General features: G+C 42.9%; 1 protein-coding gene across 1 annotated transcript in view; it reads right to left on the reverse strand.

The window, feature by feature from the left end:
- The window catches only part of roraa (RAR-related orphan receptor A, paralog a), a 177,728-nt gene that overhangs the window by 62,067 nt on the left and 99,002 nt on the right, over nt 1–16,659 (reverse strand). The gene's annotated exons all lie outside the window — the stretch shown is intronic.

Below are 16,659 nucleotides of genomic sequence, written 5' to 3' on the forward strand. Positions count from 1 at the left end.
GATGAGCTATTTGTGAATGCTTGAGCGGTTAAACAACCAAAACTAGTTTTTAATCATAGACAAAAGTCTACATGCAAGAAAGAATGACATAAGATTGTGGCTAAATATGTGCTGGATGAAATGTTCCCATGATTGAGTTTGTCTTTTAGAAAGAAAAACTACTGGTCACTAACAACAGAACTACTAAACGACTAGCCAGAACTTTTTGTGATCCATTGCAGCCCAGTGAAATTTGGTAGGTGTCCATCTTTCATTCATTTTATTCAAGATTTTTAAGACTATTTGTGCCTGTCTAGATATCCTATTTTTATATTTTTTTAAAAGACAGCAGTCATAAAGCCAGTTCATTAAAAAATGATATACATCCTAACAAGATAACTTTTTCAAGAAAACGTCCATGCTGTCTCTAAAAAAGCGGTGTGTCTACTGAGAATGCAAATATTTTAGCCAAGCAGGTATTTTTGAATTAGATAGTCAACTTTGCCAGCATCCTGTACATTCGTACTGGATGTAAAAATAAGGTGAAACATATGAGCAAACGATGCTGCAATTCTAATGAATACTGAGAATTGAAAGGTTTGATAAACCACAAATAAGATACAAGCAGGTGTCCCATCTGATTAGTCTGAGTCAGACCTGGCAAAGGTGCAGCTAGGCTGCCACTGCTAATGCTGGCCTCCCTCGCCCCTTTGGGTGTCAACTCATCGAATGAGCCACCTCGGGTTCTTGCTATGACTCTGGCTTCTCCTGTCTGCAACATTGCTCTAATGCCCCAGGAGCCTGATGCGGACGAGCGCACATCCAGCCGTGGTCCCCAGTGGCCCACTGGATGCTCATTCTTTGCAGGGCGATAGCACACTAATAGATCCCACTTGTCATGCGGAAGCAATGGCTAATTTTTCTACAGCTTGCATTTGAAACTCAGGGGATGGCGAGCTGACATGATTCAATAACTCTCTGTGAAAAAGGCGTCTGGCCGAAGATAACAATGTTTCAGACACGTTTGAGGGGAAACGAGTCAAAGAGCAACGAGGGGGAAAACAAATAAGCCCTTCAGCCTCCTATAGACATACACACACAAACACATAACTGATATCAACTCCACTGAGCAGAAAGAGGGAAATCAGTCACCTAGGGGCCAACAGTCTGTAATGGCACTGTAGCATTGTTCTAGTGCTCTGGGCCAATAGCTTCTGTTGTGTCCAACTGTGACATTATGCAAGAAGAAAATAAACAATAATCCAGTGTTAATTCTACACTTCAGTCAAATGGTCTATTGAAGAGCAGTGGTGTCAAAGTGCTGCAACACAAGGCAGCTGTAAAAGCCTATACTGATCAGTTAACTGGCTTTTTGTTTTGATGGGTAAGACGTCTTAGACCGCGTAAGGAACATAACTGGTGTGCTTAGTGGAAACTGTATTAAAAGGAAAGAGCAAATAAGAAATTCCTCTTCTTTTTTTCGGACCTTACACTCCTACCTCTACAGACACGTAAAACAGGATTTCTCAAAGTATTTAAGAGGAAGGGGAATATACATGTTCATATAAAATGTGCACAACATACAGAAGGTTAAAAAGTGACAGAGTTACAAAACATTCCTTGAGTTTGTCTTTTCAAGTGTTAACAAGCACGCCTTTTCCTGACCACAGATCTTCGAGTTATAAACAACCATTGTTTTTCGAAATGTTTATGACAGCGGATGTGAAAGACAGTACTGTATACATGTGCTTGTGGACGGAGGTTACACGGACCACACAGACCACAGTGATAATGTTTATGAGCTGTCGCTGACTCCTTTACTGAGAACGTCGAGAAAGATCAGTTCCCCTCTTCTGCTGTGAAGGCAAACTTTTCTCAACCTTTAGATTCAAAGAGCAAAGATGCAGAAATGAATGAACATTATTCTATAATCACCAAATTACCTATTGAATAATAATATAATATATATACACAATATAAATTTGATTTGAACTGTTTTTATCATCAAGAAATTCTGATACAAAGCAAACATCTGTTGCCTAACTAGTAAACACGCTAAATGCAAATGTGTCACAAAGTCTATTTAAGAAAGGATATTTACTGTAAAGGTACTCTGGGGAATTTCCAGTGTAAACAAACACAGTTTTGTTTACTGGACTTTGGGAGTATCCTTAGGGCCTAAAAAGATATTAAACACATTTACAGCCTCATAAAAAAGTGCTAATTTGTATTGAAACCTGCATTGTTTGAATCATCCCGCTGTCACCTTCTTACTGCACAGCAAGGACCCAATCTCTGCAGTCAGCAGAAATGTGTACCACATCAACACTCGTACTTGTGGCGTGCGAGTATGTCCTCAAGAAACTCACACACACAGAGATAGCATTTGAAGCTTTGTTATTGAGTGAAACCAGACACACAGAAAGACGCAAGTCACACCACATATGCAAAGCACAAACTACAGCGGCAGAGCAAACACATCAAGGGCTTGCATTTGTGTACTCTTGCGCGTGTTTGTGTTTGTGCATGTGTGTGTGTGCGCGTAATAAGGGACCACACCAACTACAAATACCTAATAATCTGAAAACTATCTCTTCGTTCATATGTACTCAGGTGCAGAAAGGAATTTGGTCTTTTACACCAAAGGCTCGTTTGGCCTGTTGTTATGCAGGTTTAGAGGAAGCAGGGGTGGGTTAGTGGGCCCACTTCCTCCTCTGTGTGTCATTCAGAGCCCTGTGATTGGAGGTAGCAAGGAGAAGGGGCCACAAAGGCAATGAATGAGTCAGGCGGTGAGAAAGAAGGCGTTAGCTCTGGGCACTGACATTGGCAATGCCTGCCAGCTCATGTCTTCTCTACTGGATGGCAGGTTCAGAGGTTACTGTGGAGGTGAGGCTCTCCTTGGCTGACAAACAGGCTGCTATAAACATGCTTACAACTTGAGGATCACCTTTTATTAACTATGTGCTTTGAGGGTATTATTTAAATAAGTCATAGAAATTGAAGCCTGTTGTCTGTATATTTTGCAGCTGAATTTCAACACTGCCATTTGTCACAATGGGAGGAGGGACAGTTGTCACTGTGTGGCTTTTGATCAGTTATATTTCCCCTTGCAACGGTAAACAATTCAGCACATGTCCTCATCAGACTTTGCCTATGCTACAGAGGAAGAGAGGCACTGTGCAGGCGACTGGAAGTTAACCTCTACCACATCTATCTGCAGGGGGGCACACATCCTGTAAACATGCCACTTAGACAGGAGGAGAGTGAGTCTGGGGTTTGGCAGCCACGTGCTACAGCCGGCTGTGGAGCACCGTGCCATCGCAGGCGACTCAAAGTGACAGCACTGTAATGAAGTCTGAGGCGCATGGCAGGCTGTACGTCATAATTTCAGGTTCCTTAAAGCCTGACAGGGAATGATTATCATGGATGGTTATTGTCACCCTGCCTCCCTGGGAGACGAGGCGTGCTCTGGGGTTGTTGCACCGTGACATTCAAAGTTACAGTCTCCTTCATATAATGGAGCTGTCCTCTCAGCGCGCTAATGGGAGCGATCCATTTAACCTGTGCCAGAAACACACAGACGAGGAAGTTCCTAATGCGAGGCCTCTCCCGTGGGGACGTCACACTCCCCCCCTGGCTGCTCCCTTCCTGCTGCTTGATTCATTGACTGGCGCTCCTCACTTATCCTCATTCACTGTTCAGTCTGGGGAGACAGGGAGGCTCGCTTCCTGCCGCCTGCTCCACATGCCACTGCTGCACGCCCGCCGCACACAAGGACACAGCCGGTGCAACAGACCCAGCTGTAGGAAGAGCCAGTGAGGACCCAGTGAGGGATGGGCTAGACACCTACCTACTGGAATTACGGGTCAATACCATAGGCCTTGGGAATGCTGGCAGTACGCACTCTCTACTGTTAATAAGGCCTCTTAGATAGACAAAAAACACCAGATAATAATGAGAAGGTTTGGTTATTATCCTGTCTTAATGATGGCAGTTGTATGGGACTGTTAATTTTAGGCTACTCCTGAGGTTGCTGGTTAATGATGGTGCCTAAGCCATGGTCATCTTAAGAATGATCGATGGAGCTACATTCAGTAGTCCATCTTTTGACTGCTGCTGCCTGCCCGACTGACAAATTGCTGCTAGATTCCTGAGAGGAAATAATTAGAAACAATTAATGTGTTTCTCTTCTTGGCCATCACAAAGCTCCAAAAACAGTTAAAACTCTTTAGGAAACAGGCTTTTCTGTAATCTATGGTGCTGTTTATTTAAGAAATTCAACACATGCAAATTTAGGCTTGAAGCAAACTAGAATATTCAGGAGGTGACTTGTTTAGATAGTCTGCCCAGGAAATTCATACATTTATTTAACAAACATCTCTTAAAGCCATGCAGTGGGTCACACAGAGCAAAGCACAGTCAAAGTACAAAGATATGATGCAAGGTTGCATTAATGCTCATCTCATCAAAAGTCATAAAACAAGATGGATGAGCTGATTCAAGGACCTCTGTGCTGTTCTAACTTTGGCAGTCTTTGTGAAGGCCAAGTTTCATACACAAAGTCATTTAAACAATCCTCCCTTTTGCAGTGACATACTTAGCCTTATTAGCTATTATACTGCTATAAACTATACGTGCAAAAATCTAATGATTAAAAAAGCACAATGATTCTAATCAGCTGCCCCCTAATATACTAAAACACTTAATCCATGGAGAGGCCAACTCTCTGGGGAGGCTCAAGAGAAAAATGACTTCTCTGTCTCCAGGCGCTGTTATTTCTGGTCATTTCTAATTGGTTTTAACTAAAAGCAACCACTCCGAGACTCCACAGGTTACTCCAATGCATCGCTATGGAATTGTCTGCAAATAGAAGATATACATCCAAATTAGTTTTAGAGGACACCACAATTGTCTTTCAGAAGATGAAAGGAGAAAGGGCAGAAAAAAATAAAAGCATACATGCCTTCCTGAGAAAGACAAGAAGTTGGAAGATCCCAACAGAGAAGCGATGTTATCAGGGTGACCCTGAGATCATAGAAGCCCTGGCTGACTTAAGGTACCATGTCACACGCATCTCGCACCCTACAAATGTCTCCCAGGCTTCATGTACAACATCTCCCTCTGTGCAGTTCTGCATTACTGGGCCTGTGAGTCTCCAGGTGAGTCCTCAGCGCTGTTTGGTGGCTCGTGAATTATACATTGCAGCAGAGGAATTGACGTGGCCCAGGAGGGCTCGAGAAACAGCAGGCATGGCTGGGAGGCAGATTGAAGACTCTGACGGAATTTTAATTGTACCGCAGGGAACGCTGCGATAAGAGCTATTGTTATTGGTAAGACACTGCCGCACAGGTTCACTTAGATGAGAGCTTTAAAAAAAATGACAACATCCAAAATGACTCGCTTGTACAATGTCTAAAGCTTTAACATGGCACCAACAGCCCTATTGTTAATGACTATTCTGGGGAGTATTGTTTATATCACAGTTGTACTAATATTTATCATTCACCATTGCAACATGCTCAGAGGACCAGTGAAGGTTAGTTACGGCAAAGAAGGAGAAAATCAGGAGACATCTACAAACTAAACAAGAGACCGCTTAACCAGAAACCACCGAGGCATTCCATTCAGTCGTTTTATTGCACGATTCAGTACAGCACTGCAGGTGAAAAGCCAAATTGTTAGGGTTTCTGCTGCTCTGATGTTGTTCACTCTGATCCTGGCTCTAGCTGTACTATACAGTAATTCTCCTCTGAGTGCAAGCCAGTCCCAGGGGGCCTGACGGATGCAGGAAGGCCCTGAGCGCTGGTCAAAGTGAGGCCAGGGGCACAGGCAGGCCTCTGTGTACGCTCTGCGCTGGCGGTTCCCAGCCCAGTGGTAATCTCCCAGTGATCCAGCCTCAGCCACACATGAAACCCAATAGCGTTTCAGCCCGCACCATAAATAAAGACAAACCACATTCAGCAGACCACCCTGGCTTACTTTACTGTTATTGAGCTACACTGAACAGCAGTCTGAATAGGCCACCACTGGGTGTGTTTACACACTTATACATAAAGAGATTTGAAATAGATACGTTGTCGGGAGACTGTTTTGTTCATTTCAAGTGGTGTAATTAAATAAAAACATTATCTACGCCTTTCTATATATTTTTTTATTCATACAGGAAAAATACATTACAATTCTCATTATTACAATGTAGAGGTTGGAGGTTCTCTCTCTCTACTAGACAACAGTAATGCCCCCCAGAGACAACACTTGTGAATTTCTATTCACATTACAATACATTACCTTAGCCCTACACAGGTTAAAATCTAAAGAGGGAATACAATTACCTACAGCTCCCGAGGCATACACTCCCTTTATGCACTTTTTTACAATAATGGGTTGTAAGAGTATTACAGTTGGCCAATAGAGAGGTGCCCCCATGGGCTAACCTATTCAACAGAGCTTAAATATTCACAATGCACAGGACACTACAGTTAAATAAAGAGGATCTCAGATCTACAGTTGGCTTGAATTCGCTCGTTCTCACTTATTTTGTTTTTTCCTCTGTTCACAGGCTATCTACTTCAGGAAACCACAGCGGCAGGCTGCTTTTGCAACGAATATGTGTCATTTTATCAGATGAAGTGCTGCTCGAGATTTGTTTATTCAACTCCCCTGTCCGAGCTCGGTATGCACGTCAAGAATAGCAGTGATAAAGCATGGGATTAGAATAGGCGAATTGATGTGTGCTCTGACAGTTGGTGACAATCTGTTACCAGAGCTGTCCAGGTCTGTCAGAAAGACTGTACACAAAAGCCATGCTTGTATCATCACCAGGAGGATGGGGTGGACTAGAGCTCTGATGACAAACTAATGTCAGCTAATATCAGCTCTATAAAGGCTGACTCAGAAATATATTGGAACCCTTTCATTACCATCACTCATTCAGTCTCAATTCTCATCCAGTAAAGTACAGTACAGCAGGCGCTTGTCTAATGAACAAGGGTCTGTGGGGATGGATCACTCTGTGTGAGTGTGTTGGAAGTCAAGGTCCCACAACAGTGGACTCGTGGCTCTGCTGATAAGGACTTGGCTGTAATTGCTCAAAAGGGAGGGAACTGCAGCCCCATTAGGTCTGGTCTTAGCACTTGCCAATAAGCCAAACTGCCCCTCTGAAGCCTCCCATGTAATGAAAACTTCCTCTGAGATGAATTACATGTCTGTCAATCCACTAATTAATATCATGGACTTGTCTTTTTTGCTTCTCTGCAGTAACGAACTGAGTCAGATAGATGGGGACTGAGGCATTTCTGAGCACTGGAAGACATAAAGGAAGGAAGAGCAGAGGCAAACTAGCGAGCGAGCGAGCTGCCGCTGTGATTCACTGCAGTCATGGTCGGCACTTAGTGCGGCATCTATTTTTCATGTATTTCATAATTAAAACCTGCGAGTTCTGTAAGCCCTCCGTGCTCCATGTAGATCAAAGGTAGTCCTATTAGCAGGGAGTTCATCAGTGGAGCCACTCTTCCATTTCCAGGCAACAGAGCCATGCTTAAAGCACAAATACCCTGTAATTACACACATGTGTGATAACGGGACAGCCACGGAGCTGGACTATGATTAATAGAACACAGATCACAGCTTCCTCCTCCTTTTTCAAAGCTAACACAACAGAGGACTTTACACACGAGGATAACCCATGTGTAGCAGATAAAGAGGTTGATGAAAGACTGAATACATATTTCACGCCATCGCCTCTTGTGGTGCAGGTGGAGTGTGCTTCAGTTTGTTGCCTTCTCCCTCCCCGCTGCATTCACTATGTAAATGTAATCGGAGGATAACACGGGATAAAGCTCTGCAGAGCAGAGACATGATGCCTCCCTTCTGCGGGGATAGAAGGGTACAAACCTACTTCACATGGTGTAATCAACTTGAGCTGTGTTGCGTTATTTATTTGTCCCATTGACTCTTAGGTTACTTGATGCCCCATGGTGAACTGTCTGGATGCTCAAGCTGTGAGAGATTCTTTCCACCAACACTGTAACTAGACAGCTGATAAACACTGCAATCCAATCTGTTTAAAGACATACACAGTATATATAAATATACACTCTATATATAAATATATGGTGGTTCCAAATATTTTTGGCTTAACTGACTGATTTGTTTTGTTTCTGTTCAGCCCCTTTTATTTTAATTTATTTTGGTTGAATCGTTCATTCATTTCGCAAAAGAAAGGTAAATATTAGAGATTAAAGGAAGCAGAAACACATTTGATCTGCTTTGCTATGCTCCTAATCAGACGGTGAGTCTTCAGAACTGTCTTGTGACTCCATGTGAGGGTCATGACCCCTAGGTTCAAACCAGTGATATATATGATAACAACTGGGAACAGTAATGCATCTTGCGAGGCTAATATCATAATGATTTAAAGCAATTTTCTGTTTTGGTTTTGAGGTAATAGATGAAGCATTCATATCAAGTAAAGGTAGTAATATCACAGGGTCCAACAATAAGCTCATATAGTGATTTAGAGGGTATGAATGAATAAAATCTGTATCTTGCTGCTACAAAGCTTCCTGAGGATGATAGAGTTATTCTTATGCTATTGCAAAACAATGTCAGAAGAGGAATTTGTGGTGAAGTCATATGAAAGAGGAGCTATAATTAGCCATACTAGTATTTGCACACTCATAGGAACAGCGATTGAGTTGTTTATCCTTTCTTACTGAAAGCATGACAACTCTCCATTCCAGAGCCAAGTTAACGGTAGGGAGCAAAACCGCTGCACTTCCTCCAGGCTCATGAGGTCAGCTGCAGTTCAACGCTACAATTGCCCTCCACTAACAGCTGGACAAGGTAACTGGAAGGGCTGTCGGTTTATCAAGTAGGAAAATGACAATCCTAATATACACTCCTAATGTTACACAATAAAGAAAAAAAAAAGAGGGCATTCATCCAGAAGGCACAGCAAGATAACACATCCTACATCCAAGCCAGGTTACAGAGAGGACAGACAAAGGGCAGGGATGTTGCACTTTACGCTAGGGAAACATGGAATCAGCATCAGCAATCACAATGCTGCCATGTAACAAAGGCGGTTCTAACCTTCCCTGCGGTGTTTAGGACTTTGTGGAATCTCGCCCATTCAAGGAAATGTTTCTTTTATATCTACATTACATTTTTTTGTATGGAACTGTCAACATTGTGATGTAGACGGCCAGACACATGATATGAAGAACATTCAGAGTACACAAATGGCACCATAACATACGCCATGCAACATATACACAGACCGATGCTCAATGCAATTACATAGTCAAGAGGGGTCTGAGGTTGTAGAGGTTGGAGTGCATGTATACTGCAGCCATACATTCTCAGCATTATGAAAGCTTGCAGCCGTAGCCAGCAGTAATAATTAATAGCATAGTCTATAAGCATTCCATTAGGTGCAAGCAGCTGTCATAAACATCTTAATTAATTTACAAAGCAAGCAACTAGGGAATTATGGCGACGTAAAAATCTGCTTCTCTCTGCCGCTCCATAGCACTGGAACAGATCGGGCTTTTAAATTTTTAAACATGCCTTTCATGTTCTCTAGAGCACTAAAAAGCCTTTGAACAGTCAGCTTGTTAGGAGATGCACCTAGCAGCCCAATACCTACGGGTCGTCTAGCTATTCTTTTCATACGGTGACAAGAGGTTTTGGGCTTCTCTTTGCTGCTCCGGCTTGACTCAAGGAATCTCTCCTCTCTTCCGGTACGGTATTGGCCCTCCCTCATATATTTTTTTGGTCACAGTGACATAACTACACTGCTTTTTTTGTTTTGTTTTTAAACACTCCATCTGAGCTCTCTCGTTTTTAAGAGGATAAAACAACTCAATTTTTAATAAAGTACAGATTTCAACCTGAAATCTAACAATTTAACAGCAGAATCTGTAATAAAGGCTTTCAGATCAGAGACAAAAAACCTCCCACTGTGTGCCTTACGTAAGAGGGACATCCTCCTCAGGATACTGGATGGTGGAACGAGGATGCCACTCTTGCACTGCACTGTAATCTGGACTGTAAAGTGCCAAAGCAAGGGTCAGAGTGTTGTGGTAAAAACTCTCTTCCTTACCTGCTCTCACTCAGAGAGGCCAAGATTAGACTGGCCACTCCATTATAGGAGAAAGGCTTAAGGGCATTTCCACTTTCAGAGCTAGGATATCAGCAGCTTCTGACACTAAGCAGGGCTGACCCATCATTTTGTAGGGGGGCTGAGTGGAGGGGTTTCAGCCGCCGGCCCAGCAATGCAGCTGAGGAGTGTGTAGTATATTTATACTATAGACTATACTACAAACTATATAAATGAGATGTGTGTGTATATATAAATATAAATCATATGTGTATATGTATACATATATTATGTATATGTGTATATATTCACTGTCTGCAATTATGAATCAATTTAACTATGCATAACATCTACAGTATGCCATTTACCAAGCGGACATTGAATTTTAATGTGCCCATTACTCTCTGATGATAGCCAGGCATCACATATCCCTTTTTTTCCCCCCACTCCCAGTCTAACCTGTCTTCCTCCCCATCTCTCTCCATTCCAGCCCATGCCATATTTGCTTAACCCAGCCAGTGTGACAGCACTCAATGCTAAAGCACTCCCAAGGCAGATGATCAAAGTCAGCAGTCAATTCACATTACAATGCATTGATTTGATGTTTCCTAACCTCCCAGGCCTTTTCTCTAATGCTGCCAAGGACCTTCAGGATATTTCACAGCGTACCTCCTTTCCCAGCTTTTCTCTATCTCCTCTCTCTCTCCATTACTCTCTCTCTCTCTCACTGTAACAAAAATATGGTTGACAGAGATGTTTCCCTGGTCATGTCTGCATATATATTCATTTATGTTTAGAAAAAAAATGGATGGTTTAAAATAACACACCCGACTCAGAGCTCAGCAGTAATTCATGTGGAGCCGACCACTTCAAAACCACCTTCCCTTTTACAATGTAATTATTGTCCCTCATTCACCTGCTGTTTCAAATATTGTTTTAGAGTAAATCACCCCCTTGTTCTCATATACCACACTTCGTTTGCTTCTCATCACTTATTCATTTGCAATTCTTTATTGAGTTGGCTTCTATGCTTTAGTGATTGCCATTTCCCTCTGAGGGGATGTTCAGAGCACTTCCATGTTTTATTCAATTATGAAAACCTAATATGGTAGAGAAAGGTGTGCACAGTGCTCACTCATAACCATGCATTATTTCACACGTATTTATTCAGCCTCTCTGTCTGGAGGTGGTGTGGGGTGAGGGGGGCAGAGACTTGAACAAGCAGCCTAAACAGATGCATGCTCTTTTGTTTCTGGTGTTGACCTGCAGGGGTAATAAAGGTCACAGACAGAAAAAGAGACAGATAGTTACCATATTCACGTGTAACAACTGAATCTATTGCATGTGTCTGGCTTTTGGAGGGTTACTTTGTTTTTGTTTTTTTTCCCCCCACTCAGTGGTTGTCAAAATGCATAAGCATCATGGCCATGGCACAGTGACACACTGACCTACAAGCACAAAGGAGAACTTTGTCTGCCTTGATAAACACACACACACAAACACACACACACACACAGAAAGAGCAAGGGCGAGGAAAAGGAGAGAGGGAGTGAGTGTGTGAAAGAGAAAAAAGGAGGAGAGAGAAATAAGAACTATTGATTTATGTAAGAGAGGCATCCCTTAAACAGCATTAGTCATCATGGTTGTGTGCAGTAAGCTGGCTCTTTAATTATTCCTCAGAAGCCAGACAAACTCAGCATGGCGTGAAGAGCGCCTATTGATTTCTGCCTGACAGATGGGACACACTTACTTATGGCAATTCACAGACCGTGTGGATGATCAGAAAGACAAAGGTGGCACTTACCTCCGATTCAATGTACAGAGCAACAACAGAGCAACTGTTAAGACTGGCCATTAGGCAGTCGAGGCGGACTCAAGAGCATGTCAGGACGTGCTACTACAGAGGTAAGAGAACCTGTTGTTTCATGCCGACTGTATCCGACAGGTGAGCGGCACCTGTTGTGGCATATCACAGTTAGAGGTAAATAAGGAATAAGAGGAGACAAGCTGCATGTTACTAAGCTGAGTGGGATAAATGAGATAGGTATAGGGATAGGTGAGTTATTTACATGTGTAACTAAGAAATGTTTTAATTAAATAATTGATTAGCCTGAAAATATCAAATAATAAGGAATTAAAAGATAAATATTAAATTTTATATAACATTTAAAAAAAGCAAATGCTCACATTTGAGAAGCTGGAACAAAAAAAAAAGAAAAATACAAAAAAAAAATTGATACCAAATGGTAAAAAATCTGCTCAACACAGCTACATACACTGTGTTCTTTATCCAGAAGACAGCCTTTCATGAACAAGAAGGATATTTAGAGGACACAATCAAAAACTGTAAGAACATTATCATTTAGGCTGCTTGATACACTAAATCTACAGGATATTAAAATGTTCCAATTAAATACAAATAGTCCATAACGAATGCAAAACACACATAGAAAGATTGAGAGGATTGAGATATGAAAGTCCATCTGTCTTGCTAGTGTGCCTTTTTCTTTGGAGTCGACTACTCTTCTTCTGTTAGGCCTGCGTTAAGTGCTATTCTATTGTTATTTCATGAGGAAGGCTGAACGCATCTAAGCTGTAGAGGGAGAAATTCCCCTGCATGGCTACACAATACACAGACAGCACATTTAGAGATGTCAGCCCCTAACTAGAGAACAGTCAGTGAGGTGAACCCACTAACCCCATGTCTTCACCATGTCTAGCCAGGCTGCTCTGGAAACCCCAGTTAAAAAATGCATTTGGTGTAGCTTATGCAGCGGGGTAGACCATGCAGGGAAAGCTAGTAGGCTTGCATGTGCGCCTCTCACAACCCTGATTAGTGAAATGCCTCTACTGTATGCCTCATCACTGCTGCTTCCCCTGCACTTACATAATTTACACAAGCAAAGGGAGGGGAGGACAGCAAGGGGGTTGGTTGGTTGGTTGGTTTGCTGAGGGGGGAGGCTGAGCTACGGGAAGCTCACGTCCGATTGCGTTTGGCCATGTGGAGAGACAAATGCGGCAGTATGAGGGGAGCTGATGCCACAGCAGGCTTTGATGACTACATACTGAGACGCCCCTATGACACACTGCTAGACGATAGAAAGACCCCACCCCTCCTTTGCATTTACGAAGCCAAGCGGAATATAGACGCAACAGGAACAAGGGAGAGAGTCTGAGCACATTAGAGGTGCACTGATCCAAGACCATGGCATGGTTATTTATTAATCAGCTGAGCTTAGCTAACTGCCTGCTTAGATGAACAGCACAAGTGTGTGGTACACTGCAGCATCAGCCCCAAGACGTCTAAACATAAAATACATGCTGCGTTAACGTCAGATAAAGCTAAATATGCCAGTGCAGTTTTGTATTTCCTTATGTTTTCATGTAGAATGTATCGTTTTTCCATTAGTGATCGCGGAAAATGTGAAAATAATACAATCTGACAGCGAACAAACAATCTAAAGCTTAGCACTGTAAATCCATTTGAGCTTATTTGGCTGCAAAAACAAAACATTACTATGTGATCCAAAGTAAATACTGTCAGAGTGTACAGCAAACAAAGAATGTTAGCCCATTTGCACATTATTCATCTCTTAGGGTGAAGTCAGTGATGAGTAACGGCGTGTCGATGTTGTCAGTAAATACACTGGAACGTACAGAAAATCACCCCTTTCATGTTGTACTTTCGGAGTTCACTGGCACCACAACACCGCGTGCTGACAATGTTTTTTGCCAATTTCAACACCTCACAGTTGGGGTGTCAGCACATTGAAATGGTGTTGAGAAACATAGCCTTTTAACTGAGACGAAACATCTCTTGAATGGGATGCAATTCTCCAGAGTGTATCCCCCTCATGTCTCTTCCACTGTTTTTTTGGCAGGCCGGGTAATACACAGGAAAGCACTGGCACACAACACGCTCTCTACCTGAACACAAAGGGAAACATCTCAGCCTGGAGTTTGGGCTTCAGAGACTAATAGGAGGCATGCACATCACCGGAGGGAAAACAAGCGATAGGCTCTCCATTGGTTTGTACTGTTGATGCAAGCTTCATAGGCTTTAGTATTTTTTGCTAAGTTCTCCTTTACTTCAGGAACCATTCAGGGAGGTGCTCATGAAGGAGCGATGGAAGCTTCTGAGAACATTTGGGGGACAGTAGAGGTAGAGAGTTGGTGCGGTCATTACTAGACACTTCCTTTCATCATTTCTGAGACTCTCTCTCTCTCTCACACTCTCTCATTCTCCCAGAGTTCTGCAGCACTGAGCTGAGAGAGTCTAAGCCTCTTGGACAGTTCATTTAGGATAATGCAGTGATGAGAAATGGGAATGGGGGATCCGTGTCTGTATGCGTGTGTGTGTGAGAGAGAGTGTGTGTGTGTTGTGTGTGTGAGGGTGCGTGTGTGTGAGAGCGGAAGAGAGAGAGAGAGAGAGAGAGAGAGAGAGAGAGAGAGAGAGTGTGTGTGTGTGTGTGTGTGTGTGTGCGCAAAATCACGTCTGATAAATGTATCTTTTCAAAATGTCTCCTCCGACTCAAACGCATTTCAAGTGAAATGCAAAACACGTCAGCAAAGACAAGGATGATTATTTTCATAACCTGCTAAAACATAAAAAGGCAATCTATAGTGGAGACACATAATTATTTTATGATTTCAAACAACGCAAAAAGGATATTTCAAAGAAATTTTCACATAAAAAAAGATGGAACAGAAATTATCTAGGGGCTTTTTTCCCTTTCTTCAGACTTCAGAAAAGAGAAATTTATTTCTGCCTTCATCTCCAAATTGGATGCAATTTATTGCCTCTCCAAAGCTCATTTTTCACTGGCTTGCAGGATCCATGGGCCATGGCAGGCAATGCGTATCTGCCCGCCTCCCCTGGCCTCGGGTGCTAATATGTGGAAACTGGCCTGGGGATATGGAGCCCAACCAATGGAAGAGGAGGCAGAGGGACAGAGGAGAGAATCAGTCCCTAATCGCTGAGGAGTAGGGAGTAGGAGGGGTGAAGAGGAAGTGAAAAGAGAAAAAAAAAAGAAAAATCAGGAGAGAGAAAAGACAGAAAGCAGTGTGTTTACCAGCAGACATTTGGGTGCTGTCAGCTGACTGCAAGAGCTCTGGGATGTCAGAGAAAGAAAAAGGGAGTTATATAACCAGGCTGTTATAGCAGGGAGAGAGTGAGAGAGACAGACAGACAGAGACAGAGACAGAGAACGAGAGAGGGACCAGAAAAAAACCAAAAAAAAAACCATTGCCATTTAAAGTGACAGCAGGGACAACATGATCAAAGCAAAAACAAACATGGTACATGGATGCTGCCTGCACAGACACCAGACAAGAGGCAGGAAAGTGTCCAACGGGCAGACTTCTCTAGTGAGTAGTTAAAAATGCAAACGCCACACAGACGTAAACACGGGTCACAGTTTATCCTATCCATCATGTATGCATTATCTTAGCGCTGCACTGAAGCAATACTTGGATGCTCCTGCAGCCACACGGTTGCCTGGTTACCTCTAACACTTTTTGGGCTTCGTTCAGCTTCAAGGAAAGGAATTTCAGATAATCCAAACCACACCACAAGCCAATACTCACTAATAGCCTTTAAAAGTCCACTCAGTGCCCACTCATCGACTACCATTAGCTTTGCACTTGAGCTGGACTCCCATCAATTTGGCACATGGCCTACTATGATATAACACATAATATAATAGTGTCATTTGTGGAGAATGCAAAATAAGGGCTTAATTTGAGAAATCTGTTCTATTTGACACCACACACTGTGCAGCCACACATGAACATTAAGTACAGTTAGCTCAAGGTGCATTCTGTCCTGTGACCTTGCTGTTACACTTCCGCAGAGCAATGAATAACTATCGCATTTCTTTGGCTGACAGCTGACACCAAGAGGCCCAGGTGATATACGAGACATGACAAGTGATTCTAATTAAATGTAGAGCTTGTGGATGTAAAGTGGCAGGAAGGGAACAAATCCTGTCCAGGCAGCAAGCGGCAAAGCGGCATGCCTTGCTCCAAACGAGATGAGCCGGGCTGTCAGGGCTGCCTCAGCTGTCCTGTAAACCTGGGCCCAGCTCCCCAGGGGGACTGACAGGTTTCAGCTGGAGGGGAGAAGGCACACCGCAAGCCTCCTGCCCTTCCACAACAACAAACACATGACACACAAACAGGCAGTTCTGATGCAAAACAAAAGCCACGTGGACCATGTGCATTTGTCACATAACTGTGTACTAACAAGGTGCAAAGCATGGTCATCTGTATCCTGAGCATAGATGAAGGCTGTCATGTTGGTTCCGGTGACTAGATAAAAAAAAAAAAAAGAGGCTACAATCACAAAGACTCAATAGATACAGGAAGCAAGACACCTCTGTTGATGCTGCATCCCACTTGTATTTTCACCATGACTGTATTCATCCAACTCAGGTTGAGAACAAAGGACTAGACATGGAGAGAGTTTTTTTTTTTTCTTCCTCGCAGACAGCAGGTTTGTTTTTTTCAAGGCCACGGCAGAGGACCCAATGGTACTCAAGGCAAACACGAGTGTGTCAGTATGTGACACAGGACTGCAC

The sequence above is a fragment of the Larimichthys crocea genome, chromosome XXI, assembly GCF_000972845.2.
Source record: "Larimichthys crocea isolate SSNF chromosome XXI, L_crocea_2.0, whole genome shotgun sequence".
NCBI classification, from domain to species: domain Eukaryota; kingdom Metazoa; phylum Chordata; class Actinopteri; family Sciaenidae; genus Larimichthys; species Larimichthys crocea.